The sequence below is a fragment of the Pseudorasbora parva genome, chromosome 4, assembly GCF_024679245.1.
Source record: "Pseudorasbora parva isolate DD20220531a chromosome 4, ASM2467924v1, whole genome shotgun sequence".
NCBI lineage: Eukaryota > Metazoa > Chordata > Actinopteri > Cypriniformes > Gobionidae > Pseudorasbora > Pseudorasbora parva.
This window is the reverse complement of record NC_090175.1, coordinates 20,852,382-20,864,464: the sequence shown is the minus strand read 5'-3', so window position 1 is coordinate 20,864,464 and position 12,083 is coordinate 20,852,382.

Genomic DNA, 12,083 nt, shown 5'->3' with positions numbered 1-12,083 from the left:
GATGACACCAGCAGGAACGAGTGCACATGACGATGGAAAGCAGCGAGCCTTAAGTTACACTGTAAGTTGATCAGCTAATGTATATATTGGCAATATATTCTTTCAAATTGATAAACCAAACTGATTTTGAATTTGCGTCCAATATTATCCTACTGCAGCCACAAATGGGCGTTATCGTGCTGGTGGGGGTTACTGTTTTTGCAGACTGGAACGCCCCCTTCTTCTTCTTTGCCTCTTCTGCTGAACTGCTAGCTGTTAACATCCATATTAATATGTTCAACATTCACTAGTTAATTTTTCAAACAAAAGCTTCAAAATAAGATCTAGCATCTTAAGCTTACATTTACGTGTAGGACTTGTCTATATCTCGGTCCTAACTTTAAGCATAGGCAGACGTCAGCTAGCATCGAGATGCCTAAGCCAGCTTTCGAGCAGCTTGGCTAGGTTTAATTTACTGATATTACAACACGATCATTTCAGGGAGGCTCCATGGTAGCTAAATCTAATGAGAATGTTGGGGTTGTGCAGTACATGTTCATTATCTTCTACGAGTTGAGGACACAAATCTCTCTATGGCTCTGCCCTAGATAAAACATTTTCCCAAACCAGTTCAGCGGAAATCCGATTAATTTTGTTGGCTTAGGTTACAGTGACGGGAAGGTTTAGGGATCAGGGTTGGATGTAGGCCATAGTAATTGTGAATGACATGGCAAATGTTTAGAATCAGATGCAAGGCAGGATTTCTGCTGAACTGGTTTGGAAAAAAGAAAATCACGCATATTGTCCTGGCCCTGCCAGTTGTATTAAGTCTAGTGACCTCTAAAGGCTATTTGGAATATAGCAGGAAGTTTGAGGAGTGTGACCTCATTAATGAGGGACGATGATGTCATTATATTCAGACTCAATCTGACTGTGAGTCAGAGACACCATGAGGTTGCACATGTTGTGGGCTTCTTAGTCCAAGGACATTTTCTGTTTGGAGTTTGATGGGGCATTCTTTGTGAGTTTTGCTGATTTTGTTATCTTTAAGTTAAATGCATTTTGTATATTGAAATTTGATGTATTATATTGTTTGAAATAGCCTGCATGTTTTTCATGGTTTCATGTGACATTGCTTAACGTCTTTAATGATTTGTTTGTCAAAGCAGTTTTTGTACACATGTATCAGTGCTTATAATTTCTTTCTTTTGTATTTGTATTTTCAGTTTTACACCATTCATTCAGTAAACATTCTCAAACATCACTTCGTGGTTCCGGGAATTATTGTATGAAGGAGTTTAACTTGCTGGATAATTGAAAGTGGACTCAATGAGGCCAGTACAGTAAAAAAAGAGCTACAATCAAGAATCTAAATGTCCTGACTGCCTTGTGTCTGATATTGCCTAGATGAATATGGCAACAGGAGTTACTAGTCTTGCTTGAGGGTGTTTGTACACATCACATCTATCAGAGATTCCAAGGCCAGCCACCCTAAAGCCTTCTGATTGATATGGAGGACTCCGATCTAGAGGTACGATCTGTTGCTTCCTGCTCAGCTAAGTCAAAGTCAACCAGGTCCTCTTGTTCCAAGGCTTCAGTTACTTCAAATGCCAGCATGGTTGCAGCCAAGGCACGTGCAAAGGCTGAGGCTGCCTTGGCACGTGCTTCATTCTCAAAGAAAGAAATTGAAATAAAAACAGAGAAAGCCCGTTTAGAAGCTACCTTGGAAGCTCTAGAGAGAGAGCGTGAAGCAGAGGCAGCTCTGGCTACAGCTGCTGTAATGGAGGCTGTGGCTGTAAAATTTGAGTCAGAAAGTCAAGGCCTTGCTGAATTTCTACCTGAGCAGAGCACACGACAACGCACTGAAGAATATGTGAGTAAATATAGTGCTAATGGTAGAAGCATGAATTTACCCAGAGCTATACCTTCACAAAACACTGGTAATGCAAATATAGATGCTCCCAACTTACCAGGAGACCAAGGGTCAGATAAGAAGTCACCTTTACTGGGTCATCCAATGAATAGCATCCCCGCAGATAATGCAGATGCCAATCATTATAATTCCTTTAACAGTCGTTCACGCCATGCTATGGATACTCCAGCAAGTATTCCCAATTCTGGTCAACCTGGTCGCTATCTAGTCAGTCCTGCTCGTCGTTGTGGTGACAATTCTTCAACAGATTTGGCCAAATATCTTGCAAGGAGCCAACTGGTTTCATCAGGCCTTATTAGATTTGATGATAGACCAGAGAATTATCTAGCATGGAAGTCCTCATTCATTGGTAACATTGAGACCTTGGATCTCACAGCAGGAGAGGAGATGGATCTTCTGATTAAATGGCTGGGTAAAGACTCAGCACAACATGCTCAACGTATTAAGTCGGTAAACGTAAGGAATCCATCTGCAGGACTGAACGCAATATGGCAAAGGCTGGAAGATATGTATGGGTCACCAGAAGCCATAGAAGGGGCCTTGTTTGTCAAACTGGAAACATTTCCCAAAATAGCACCCAAAGAACATCAAAAGCTTATGGAATTAAGTGACTTGCTTTCTGAAGTTGAATTTGCAAAGCGAGAAGGATATTTGACAGGGCTTTCCTACTTAGATACGGCCAGGGGAGTAAACCCCATAGTTGAGAAGCTTCCGTATGGACTCCAAGAGAAATGGATGATGAAAGGTTCTCATTATAAGCAGGAACACAAAGTTGCCTTTCCGCCCTTCTCCTTTTTTGTGCAGTTTCTGCATAGTCAAGCTAAAGCTCGCAATGACCCTAGCTTTCATTTTAACTCCTCCTCTGTGTCTTTAAACAAGAGAGACAGATTTGGTGAGAGTCAGAGTAATGCTCGTAAGATCGTTTCAGTGCATAAAATAGATGTTATTTCCTCTTCCAAGTCTACTCGTATTGCTGAAAGCCCAGACAAGCTATGTCCTGTGCACCACAAGCCACATCCACTTCAAAAGTGCAGAGGTTTTAGAGAAATGACGTTGGAGGAACGGAAAAGAATATTGAAGGTACATAATATCTGTTTCAAATGTTGTGCCTCAAACACACATGTAGCTCGAAATTGTGAAGCAACTGTGCAATGTTTTGAATGCAAGAGTTATAGACATCCATCAGCCCTTCATCCAGGTCAAGCACCATGGCTTTTCAAGCCTCCCCTTTCCTTTGTACAGCATGGTGGGGAGAAGGAAGAAATATCAGAGGCTGAGGTTTCGCCTAAATGCACAGAGGTATGTGGGGAAGGCTTTAAAGGGAAATCCTGCTCAAAAATATGCTTGGCTAAAGTATACCCAGAGGATGATCCCAGCAAATGCAGAAGGATGTACGTTATGCTTGATGACCAGAGCAATAGGTCACTTGCTCGGTCAGAGTTCTTTGATATGTTTAGTATTCATGGCCCTACAGTCCCTTTTACACTCAGGACCTGTGCTGGAGTAGCTGAAACTGCTGGTCGTCGAGCTGTTGGCTTCATAATAGAGCCTGTTGATAGTACACTGAGTATTCCATTGCCCACACTCTTGGAATGTAATATGATTCCTGACAATAGGGATGAAATCCCCACTCCGGCTACTGCTGCTAGTCACCGTCACCTTAAGTCCATAGTTCATGAGATACCATCACTTGATGCAAATGCTGAAATCCTGTTACTATTGGGTAGAGATTTGTTAAGAGTGCACAAGGTACGTAGACAACTCAACGGTCCTAATGATGCAGCATTTGCACAAAAGTTGGACTTGGGCTGGGTAATTGTTGGTGATGTTTGTTTGGGAAACACACATCGGCCTTCACAGATTACTAGTATGAAAACATATGTTCTTGAGAGTGGCAGACCAAGTCATTTTTCTCCCTGTGAAAGCCACTTGTCAGTCAAGGAGAAGTTCGTGCCTCCTCTGCCACACTTGTCTTTTGGTAGAAGTCTTTGTGAAAATCACCTGAAGGGGATCATCGCGGATACAGGAACCATAAGGATGCAAGGAGACATTGGTCAGTCAGTGTTTTGTCAAACTAAGGATGACAATGAGCTTGCACTCTCAGCGGAAGACCGCAGATTTCTCACAACAATGGAGAAGGAATTTTCCCAAGATTCCACAAACAGTTGGGTAGCTCCTCTTCCATTTCGAGAGCAACGACAGTGTTTGCCTAACAACCGCTCGTATGCCATGAGTCGATTTAAGTCTTTGAGCCGTACACTTGAAAAACGTCCAGAAATGAAAGTTCACTTCATGGAGTTTATGCAGAAGATATTAGATAGCCACCATGCAGAGATTGCTCCTCCAGTACAAGAAGGCAAAGAGTACTGGTATCTGCCCTTCTTTGGAGTATACCACCCTCAGAAACCCAACCAGATACGAGTGGTTTTCGATTCTAGTGCCAAGTTTAGTGGTGTTTCACTTAATGATGTGTTACTTTCTGGGCCAGACATGAACAACAGTCTGCTGGGTGTTCTTCTGAGATTCAGGAAAAATCCAGTAGCGATTACAGCAGATATTCAGCAGATGTTTCACTGTTTTCTTGTCCGTGAAGACTGTAGAGATGTCCTGCGTTTTTTGTGGTATCGGGACAACGATCCAGCAAAAGAGGTTGTTGACTATAGGATGAGGGTGCATGTGTTTGGAAACAGCCCCTCACCTGCAGTGGCTATCTTTGGGCTGCATAGAGTTGCTCGAGAGGGAGAAGATGAGTACGGCAGGGAGGTACGTCACTTTGTTGAAAGAGACTTTTATATGGACGATGCCTTGAAGTCATTTTCGACTGTGGGGGAAGCTATCGATATCCTTTCAAGAACGCAGACAATGTTAGCTGCTTCAAATCTTAAGCTTCACAAAATGGCTTCGAATAATCCTGAGGTATTGGATGCATTTCCAGTGGAAGACCGAGCCAAAGACCTCCAGAATCTAGATCTGTTTGTGGATGAACTGCCTGACCAACGAAGTCTTGGAGTCAGGTGGAGTATTATGTCGGATGTACTGACGTTTCACATTCCAAGAATTGATAGACCCTATACACGAAGAGGAGTTCTTTCTATGGTTAATAGTCTTTTCGATCCACTGGGCTTCTTGTCACCGATAACCATACAAGGACGGCTATTGCTTAGAGAGATGACATCACAAGTCTGTGACTGGGATTCAAGTCTGCCTGAGAATTTGAAAGAAAAATGGATAGACTGGCAAAATTCTCTGTATAGTCTCACTGACATTCGTGTGCCCCGCACATACTCAGCAAGTCCTCTCTCTAAAGCTCAAGGTGTGGATCTTTTTGTCTTTTCAGACGCTTCTGTCAAGGCCATTTCTTCAGTTGCATATCTCAGAGTCACAACCAAAGTTGGGAGTAGAGAAGTGGGGTTCGTACTTGGAAAGTCGAAACTTGCCCCCCATCCTGATCTTACAATTCCCAGACTGGAGCTGTGCGCAGCAGTGATGGCAGCTGAGATTGCTGAAGTCATTAGTGAAGAAATAGACATCAAATTTAATTCAGTCAGTTTCTACACAGACAGCAAAGTGGTTCTGGGTTACATTAATAACCAGTCTCGACGCTTTTATGTCTATGTGAATAACAGAGTACAAAGGATCAGGCAAACTACTAAACCTGATCAGTGGCATTACGTGCCATCAGAAGAAAATCCTGCTGATCATGGATCACGCTCTGTTTCTGCTTCTAAACTTCTCACTACCACATGGCTTACGGGACCCGCTTTTCTTTATGGCAGTTCAGCTCCAATGTCAGATGAGCAAATCAGATTTGAGCTAATTGATCCAGATGATGACAAAGAAATTCGTCCTGAGGTAAAAACGCTGTCGACATGTGTGTCTGAAAATAGCCAGAGCTCAAAACGATGGGAGCGTTTTTCCAGATGGAAGACTGTGGTTAAGGCGGTAGCTCACCTTACCCATATTGCTTACTGTTTCGCTCGGTCAACAGAAGTTGGAGATTGTGCTGGTTGGCATATATGCAAGAAGGGGATCTCTGTGGACTCTCTGGAAAGGGCAGAGAAGGTCATTATTAGAAATGTGCAGCAAGAAGTTTATTCTGAGGAATTCAAGTGCTTCCAAGCAAACCGTAACCTTTCCAAACAGAGCCCTCTTCTTAAGCTGAATCCTACCATTGGCAGTGATGGTTTACTCCGAGTTGGAGGAAGGATTCACCATGCAGGTTTAGAGTTGAAAGAGTCACACCCTGTCATTATTCCTGGAAAGAATCATATAGCAACTCTGATTGTAAGGTATTACCATGAAAAGGTTCAACATCAGGGAAGGCATTTTACAGAGGGAGCCATGAGAGCAGGTGGCTTGTGGTTAATCGGTGGAAAAAGGCTCACCAGTAAGGTGCTCAACCAATGTGTTTCCTGCAAGAAGCTCAGAGGAAAGGTAAAGGAGCAACAAATGTGTGATCTGCCAGCAGAACGACTCCAAGTAGATCCTCCTTTTTCTTATGTTGGAATGGACATGTTTGGTCCATGGGAGGTGTCAGCAAGGCGTACACGAGGAGGTCACGTAAACAGTAAGAGATGGGCAGTACTGTTTACTTGCTTATGTACGAGGGCAGTTCATATAGAAGTGGTGGAGGAAATGAGTTCTTCAAGTTTCATTAATGCACTGAGGCGTTTCTTTTCATTGCGTGGCCCAGCCAAACAGCTACGCTCAGATTGTGGCACCAATTTTATTGGTGCATGTAAAGAAATGGGGATAAGCTGTACAGAGGAGGATGGTGTCCAGGACTACTTACAGGACCAGAGATGCACTTGGGTCTTTAATCCTCCCCACTCCTCACATATGGGAGGAGTGTGGGAGCGTATGATTGGAGTAGCACGTCGCATTTTGGATGGGATGTTGTTGCAGACCAGTAGAGCACGACTTACTCACGAAGTGTTAACCACGCTCTTAGCTGAAGTCACTGCCATAATGAATGCACGTCCTTTGATCCCAGTTTCATCTGATCCTGAGAATCCTTGCATTCTAACACCCTCTATGCTGTTAACCCAGAAAAGTGGCGCACATTCCTCTCCCGATATTGACATCAATGGAGGAGATATGCTGAAATATCAGTGGAAACGTGTTCAGTTGCTGGCTGATGAGTTCTGGTATCGATGGTGTAAGGAGTATCTTTGTACTCTGCAGTGTCGTCAAAAATGGACCCGTAAAGAGCTAAACATCAAAGAGGGCGATGTTGTCCTTCTTAAAGATGACCAAGTCAGAAGGAACGAATGGCCAATGGGCATAATAATGAAAGCTGTTCCTAGCAAAGATGGAATGATCAGGAAAGTGGAAGTGAAAGTCGTCAAACAAGGTCTGACCAAGATTTACTATAGACCTATCTCAGAATTGATTTTTTTAATGTCCCCAACCTAAGTCTTGTCAAGAAAGTGGTATCTTAAAGATGCCAGGTGGGGAGTGTCCTGGCCCTGCCAGTTGTATTAAGTCTAGTGACCTCTAAAGGCTATTTGGAATATAGCAGGAAGTTTGAGGAGTGTGACCTCATTAATGAGGGACGATGATGTCATTATATTCAGACTCAATCTGACTGTGAGTCAGAGACACCATGAGGTTGCACATGTTGTGGGCTTCTTAGTCCAAGGACATTTTCTGTTTGGAGTTTGATGGGGCATTCTTTGTGAGTTTTGCTGATTTTGTTATCTTTAAGTTAAATGCATTTTGTATATTGAAATTTGATGTATTATATTGTTTGAAATAGCCTGCATGTTTTTCATGGTTTCATGTGACATTGCTTAACGTCTTTAATGATTTGTTTGTCAAAGCAGTTTTTGTACACATGTATCAGTGCTTATAATTTCTTTCTTTTGTATTTGTATTTTCAGTTTTACACCATTCATTCAGTAAACATTCTCAAACATCACTTCGTGGTTCCGGGAATTATTGTATGAAGGAGTTTAACTTGCTGGATAATTGAAAGTGGACTCAATGAGGCCAGTACACATATAGAAGGGGAAATGACATCATACCCAGTGTGCCTTGCGAAACTCATCGCAATTGGTCGATGAGACGCTACTAGGAACGCCCAACAGGCGTTCTTGGTTTCATGACGGGAACACCCAAGCCGCAGATGGGCCCTCTTCCACTAGTCGGCCACTCTCTCAAATACATGCTGCCGAAACAACCAAGTAGATCGAAACAGCTAGTGTAAATGCAAGTACTGTCTCAATGTTGAATATTCCTACTATTAGCCAGGATACATTAGCTAACTGACTTTGGCTAATTACTTACCTGTCATTACTTAAGTTGTTTCTATCTCTCAAATGCATATCCAATATTTTTTACAGCTTTTATCATAACGTTTAACATACAGTTTGTTGGATGGATGCCAAGGTTTTTTATGACGGGAATGTTCACGCTCTGACTCGGACTCCTTTTGTTTGGCAGCTTCCATGACTGGACTAAAATAAAATGAAATTACTGGCAACCACCAACTGGCAACCCAGGTTGCTGAAATACAATTGGATAAATTGACGTTGGGTGTGTTATACGGACCAAAACAAAGACAGAACACATGGTACACAGAACGCACATTTTCACAGGATAATTATTATGGTATTTTTTATGCTTTAGTAGAGTCAAAAACTTGCATGGAGCCCCTTTAAATGGCTTTTGCTGTGTTGTTGTTGATTTTGTTGTTGTTTTTTATGTTGCACCTTACAACTCTTGTTACTGCTTTCCCTAACATAAATTTGTGTCTAACTGTAAGCTTTCTGACAATTGATACAATCCAACCATGATACAATCCCTTATACGATCTTCCTTTAGGGCTCTGAAATAACATTGCTCAGTGAGTGAATAAACTGCTGTAATAAACAACTTGACACGCTCTCCCGACTCTTGGTTTACTCTTGCAATTTCAAAGATAACATCTTCTTTCAAAGATAACACAATGCTTGTTAAAAGCCTTCGTAACAGCAACATACAATTTCTTCTGAGCATCAGTCAATGGTAACACATGCAATACCGACCGCTTACATGAAAGTGTTTACCTGATATTCCTCTGGCCATTTATCCAAGCCAGATGCGATTCTGTAGCACTCAAAACACTTCATCCATCTTTGCTATTCACTTGTATTGGTAAAGTCGAACTTGCCTGGTAGGGCTTGCCTCGAGGTTAACATCGGTAGGGCTGGTGCTTCTCTCTCCATGTTCACTTGTTTCACCAGTATACCCCTTTAATGAATCTTTTAGGTTCAGTTCACTTCACTTCTGTCACCATGCTGTGTTAGCTATTTTTACAATAATGAACCAGGCATAAGAGTGCTGCTTAGGACAAACTCTTTACTCACAAACTGACCTCATAACCCTGTGTCCCCTCTTATATGTCCGTGCTACAGCAGTAACATTACACTGACTGTGTGTTCCCTTTACGGAACAGACAAAATTTAATTGTAAACATTACGTATTTACATCTAAAGAAACTTAGAATATTTAAGATTATTTTATAACATTTTATAGATAAACTGTAGATCCCTTAACCTCCCCATAATCACTCCTTAATATATTATTTTTAATCATTTTTTAAAATATATCAACATATTTTTAAGGACAAATGTTCATGAATTGTTTTTTTTTGTTTTTTTTGGGTGATGGGGTATTTTAAAACAGTATTAATCCTGTAAATGAAAATATGGTAAAAATACTGTACATGCAGCTACAGTAAACCATATAGTATACTGTAAGTGAAAATATAGTAATGACATTGTAAAACATCCAGCTGTCAGTAAGTTACAATAAAATTTGCAGCAATTTATTTACTGTGTATCTTTTACTATGTCTAACAGAAAGTTTGGTGGAAAGTCAGCATTCAGAAGATGTCTGGTCAGAGAAAAATATCTCTTTAATAGGTGGTATTCTGAAGACACATTTATGAAGTAGTGATTTGGTATATGAACACTCAGTGTGAAATCTATCCCAAAAAAGCAGCATAACTCTGTCAATGCCCAATGGACCATGCTCAGTAAGTAGACTGTTTTGTTCACCTAAGACTTCTTGCTCTTGGTGTAATATTTCTTAAACACAAGGGGGCAGTAGAGTCTCTTTTATAAATACAATACAGATTGGAGAGTCTTTTCGTTCGCTTTGTAAATGTGTATCTTCGAAAAGGCAATCTCAGTTTGGGCGCAATGCTAAGTGGTGCTCAGTCTGGCAGATTTGGGAGGCTGTTAAGGTGGAAAATTGGGCAAAGGTAGGTTTTGTTCTTTACTCTAACCTCAGTCACACTGAATCCAATATCTTCTCTTGGGAAAACATTACTCACATGGCCATTGACTAGCAGCTGCTGGTCTACAATCATGACAATGGTTCCAGGTTTTATGTTTCCTGAATTCCTCATAGGTAATTGCGGATGAAATGTTTCCAGAAATGGGCCGCCATAATCTCACTATATGCCTCCACCACTTTATATTCAGTAGCTCTGATTGTGGATATACTTCTTGAGGTAGGGATGGGTCCAGCCGCCCCATAAGCCGCATATTAGGAGTGATCGGTTTGAGGTTGCAATGTTTGGTGAAGGTCAGAAAAAGATTCTTGCAACTCTCAATTACCACCCTAGAAATTTGTCTCATGAAATATGATCTCAAATGGCTTCCCTCTACAGGAGATGTATTGTCTGAATTGTCATTAGGAATGATGTCTAAATATGTGTGTTGTCAGACATAAATATTACCCCCATTGTGAGGTACAGAAGGGCTGTAACAATCTAACCCCGTTGCTTAGAAGGCTGGTTGAAATAAGCAGTCTTGAAGGGGGTAGGTCAGCCACCTTCTAAGTGCTTGGCTTACCTTTCCATTTTTATAAAAAACATTTTTTTACAGCCCAAGCAAGCTTTTTGATGTTGGCGAATAACTTCCCTGCCCTTTAAGATCTAGTATTTGAGTTGCACTTCTGCAAATACACGTTCTGCTCTTGAAGGGAGCAGTCTTTCATAAAAGTCTTGAAAGATTGAAAGAAGAACTTGCTCAGGGGATGTCTAGAGTCAAGAACTATGGGGTGACTTGAATATTTATCTAGTTTTTCTGTCCTTCCGAGGAGACCACCAACCCTAAGGAGCTGTTTAGTGCGGTCATGTTCTAGAGAAAAAAACAGGAGACGGCTAGTCATATGTAAAGGTTTACCTGACTTAAGATGGCTGATTTTGACAGGGAAACTTGGGATTTGTGCCTGGAGAGCAAGTTCTGCTTCTTGGTATTGATCTGCAGTCAGAACATCATTATCCACAGTTGCCCCATGTAATAACTGGACAGTAACTTTGAGTAATTGGTACTGGACTGGAACTGACCGCAATCAGGCAAGGCAGGGTTTATGGCTGAAACGGTTAGCTGTGAGTGCTTACTGTTTCAGCCATAAACCCTGCCTTGCCTGATTAGGTTGTTTCAACTCTTCATCCTTCCTCTGTAGATGGAGAAGTGGACTCCACTGATCTGAGGGCAAAAGGAGAAATGGTGGGCACTGTTTCCACCGGCTGTGATTAGACAACTCACACAGCACACAGCTCTAAATGAGGGATTGACTGCTGCATTTTAGGGGAAACTCTTGAACGGGTTAGGAAAGCTACTTCTATGTCTCCCCAGTAGTGTGTCCAAAGATAGGCTACTGAGCTGTAGGCTTGCTCTGAGGCATTGCAAAAGACATCTCTCTTAGACTTTGGGTATTGTCTAACTCTGCAGTAACATAACACCTGGGGAGAGATATGTGTTGGAGGTCTGGCAACTCTTTTTCCCGTGTTTGCCATAGAGCAGCACACATGGTAGTTGGGGGTCATCCCATTCCCTCTTCTTGTCTTAGAGGCACTGAACTAATACTTTAGCTTTCATTGTGTAAGGGACCATGTTACTCAATAGATCATATTGACTGGCCAAGACATTATCAATGTTGCGCATTGTGGGGACCAAGTCTGTCAGTCGACAGGAATTATTTATTGACATTTCAGCAGATGAAAGAAAAAAAAATCAGGTGTGTGAAGCAATGACTTTGCTGGTCTCCATGGAGATAAACTTTCACAAAAAAAAAGTTTTTGTTAGCTGATATATAAAGTACCCAAATACTGTACATTGCTAAAATGGTGATAGTTATATTTACCAACCTTAATGTACTGCAAACCAATAGTGTA